This window comes from Apis dorsata, unplaced genomic scaffold, assembly GCF_000469605.1.
Source record: "Apis dorsata unplaced genomic scaffold, Apis dorsata 1.3 scaffold_315, whole genome shotgun sequence".
In the NCBI taxonomy this organism is placed as follows: Eukaryota; Metazoa; Arthropoda; class Insecta; order Hymenoptera; family Apidae; genus Apis; species Apis dorsata.
Window position 1 is genome coordinate 232,222 of NW_006263587.1, and position 3,683 is coordinate 235,904.

Consider the following 3,683-nt stretch of genomic DNA (forward strand, 5'->3'; position numbering starts at 1 on the left):
AGATTTTGTATATAAAATCTTAGATAATTATTCGAAAATTGCACTCGAAGGGACGATACGTGAATCGTCATTTTATAACATTATGCCCTTGACACGCGCGCACAATTTTACTAAAATTAAGTCAAAGAATTCGGAATCACAGCCAAGGATCGACGCTATAACTTTGGCAGAAGTTCTTCAGGCTTGTTAAAAGAGCATTCAACGTGATCCATCCTAAGTTCAAAGTACATGCATACATATGTACATATGTGTGTCGCATATAAATCGTTTATTCGTTTTAGTAAATAATTTCAACGATTCTTTCTTGATATGAATTCCTGCGTAAATACAGCGATTATTATTACGCTTTGATTGATCGATAATTTAAATCTCTATAAATCGAAGAACAATTATTTTTAATTAATATCGCGCATTAGCGTTAATGTGTTATCTTTTAACATTGTGTAAAAAAAAAAAATTTATCATTTCCTTTTTCTTTTTTTTTTTTTTTCCACATCTTAAACAATCGGATTCGATGAATCTTCGGCCGTCATTCGAGGCATAAAAATGCGCAGATATTTGCCCGGGCATATGATCACTACTAAAAATATTTAACGAATATCAAAAGGATGGATCATTCGATAAACGTTGGATATAAATTCATCTTTTCGATTATTTTTGTCTGTCCATTTTCTCAAATAACAATGATCGTTTATTGTCTTGTCTTGCATCGTTTCAAAGAAAAATAATATTTTGTTCTTTTTTTTTTTTTAATTTCGAAAGAATCGAAAAAACATTTTGCAAAATGTCTCTATGACGTTGATAATTTTAACGAATAATAAATTGAAACGTGTTTAATCTTCGAAAAGATCTGCAAAATTTATATCTACGCGAAGATATATATATTTTTTTTATTTTATTTTATTTAAATAACGAGTGATAGGAATGGAAACATCGTTTTATATCGATCATTAATATTAGAAGACAATCGTTTATATATACATCTGAAAGGAAGATAATTAAGATCGATGTTCTTTCCAAGTTTTTTATTGTTCATCACTTAAATTTACGTTATTCATATTCATCATCTGTCTATGTATTTATTACTGTTATTTTTTTTTTAATGTTGCTAATCACCCGCGTGAAGTCTTTGTTTCCCCCTTCTCAATAATTGGAAAAAATATATTTCTCAATAAATACGATTGATGGTCAGATTGTGTGAATCACATGTATTTATTTTCATCAAAATTATGCGAATAATATATTATATTATTATATACGAGCGAAACGAGCGGATAATAGGTCATGGAAATTTGTTGTTGTTCGCATGCGATATGGTGAAACGGAACCGAGTAACGGATAAAAGTAGGATGCGTGCCGGTAACGATTATTACGATGAGCACGTGTTTCGATCGTTCGTGAAGAAGAAGAAGAAGAAGAAGAAGAACGCGGACTTTACGACCGATTGGTCGTTCCAAAATGATTTACCTCGTCTCATATTTTTCTTTCGAGTATCGACACGAGAAAATACATTCATTCGTATAAAAGAATCTATGAATAATACGGCAATGTATATCTCGCGCAATATTTTTACGTATAAAATGACATTGTTTCGTTCAATATCAATTATTATAGATGCATACGATATTTATGTGTTTGTCGTTCGATTATTCATGTACTTGGTCATGATTCGAAGTACAGTTAATCGCACGCACCTTTTGGGTCGATGGCGTCAGTAAGTAAGATCATCGTTACCAGGACGATGATTGTCGTATTCGTTTTGTACTGGATTTTATATATAATATGGTTGTATCTATATATATAGTATGATAAAAATATAATTTTTAAATTTCATGATGCACAGTCGGTATATAGAATAGATAAAAATGGCGATAAAATTTATATCATTCGTATCTACGTTTATCTTTGATTTTTCTACTTAAATAACGTTATTGAATTGTAAAATATATAATTGCGAGAAATGGTTGATAAAGAATGAGATTTAATGCATTAAACAGAAAATGCATTAAAATCCTTATGATTCGGAACTCTCTCGAACGTGAAACGAATAATTGTCTAATTGGAGTGACGACGCACGTTCCTCGAATACTCGAGAAACATGCGCAAGTATACGTGGACACGCATCGAAGCTCCCCCTATCTTCATACTGTGTGTCATCTACACTCGAACTCGATTGCGTTCGACCGACCATCGAACGGTTAGTCGATCGTCCAGTCACTCGGTTAAACGGTCAACGGTTTACGTTCGTATATTCGCGCGGATATTTTAAGTATTTGGTTCGAACATTTGATCTCGGTGGGTTTCGTGCTCCTCCTTTCAAAGTCGTGTCGTGTTGTTCAATTAATTGAAAGATCTAATCGAAATTTTATATTTACTTTCTTTTCCATTTCTTTCCAAGCTTCGTATTGTTTTACTATCGCGCTCGCGTCGTGTCAATGACACATGTTGTTTTCGTACCGAGAACGCCACGCTGCATTCACACCGATTCGCCTTCGCTTTCATCTTGATCATTTTCGTGATGTATTTCTTTATCTTTTATCTTAACCAATTTTGTATTCAAATTTTTTTCCTCGAAAGAATTTTGTTCGCCAAGTAACGTGATACTATTATTCCCAATAAACTCAATCTTAATCTTATAATTACCGTGAAACCTAACCTAACTTATGGATTAACGATTTGTGTTTTGATACGAAATTAAATATGTTAAATACAAATTCATTGGCAAGATTTTTAATGTTTTTGAAGTTTCTAAAATAATGTGATATTTAAATTTCTTTCTAATATTAAATAAAATATACATATAAAATAAAGTTGAGAAATATATATCTTTTGCAAAAGATATCTAAAATACTAGTTAGTTTATTTAACGTATTATCGTATTTACTATCGATAACATTCCAATTAATTGTCGATTATCGATATTTCTTCGAGGCAGGAAGTTTTTATTGGTTCAACTTTTATCAGAATGTCGTGAGTAGTGGAACCTTGACGAATACGGAAATAGTGGTTTCGAGTTTTTATTACGTCGTTATATTTGCATAATATTTTTAATATGAGTATAAATAAGCCACAGAGAAAGTATATTCACTTAATTTCAATTTCTCATTTCTCATCGCATATATAGGTTATATTTAACAAAATTAATTTGTTTTTTGTTTTTATTTTTCTTTATAGAAAAATATGAAACAATATTATAGAAATAAAAATTATATATATATATATCGTATAATCTTATCGCACTCGTGAATAAAAAGTAACAATAAATGTAAAAATAAACATTTTAATGTTCATAAAGAACCGACTACGGGATCGTACGTATTTTCGATGACGTAATCAATCGCGATGCGAAGGCCGATGCAGCAGGAGCTAATAAAGAGTCAAGGATAATAATTTACTTACTTTATACATTGATCATGATTGAATGAATGTTCCTCGAACAAGATTCGTAACACTTAACGTAACACTTTCTTCCAACTCGTTCTTTAACTCGTCGAATGATTTCCTGATACGATAGATTGAGATTTATTATCGACGAATTTTCACATCATTAAATCATTGCTTTTTCCCATAAATTTATCATCCGAGTATCCATAATTTTTTAAACGTTAATATTGCATCGGATGAAGCGAAACATGAGCATGAATGTTCTCTCTCTCTCTCTCTCTCTCTCTCTCTCTCTCTCT

The 3,683-nt window shown here is 31.1% G+C and overlaps 1 protein-coding gene across 6 annotated transcripts in view; it reads left to right on the plus strand.

Moving 5' to 3' along the window:
- Positions 1–3,683, plus strand: part of LOC102680215 (serine/threonine-protein kinase tricorner) — a 41,766-nt gene that overhangs the window by 18,688 nt on the left and 19,395 nt on the right. The window lies entirely within an intron of this gene.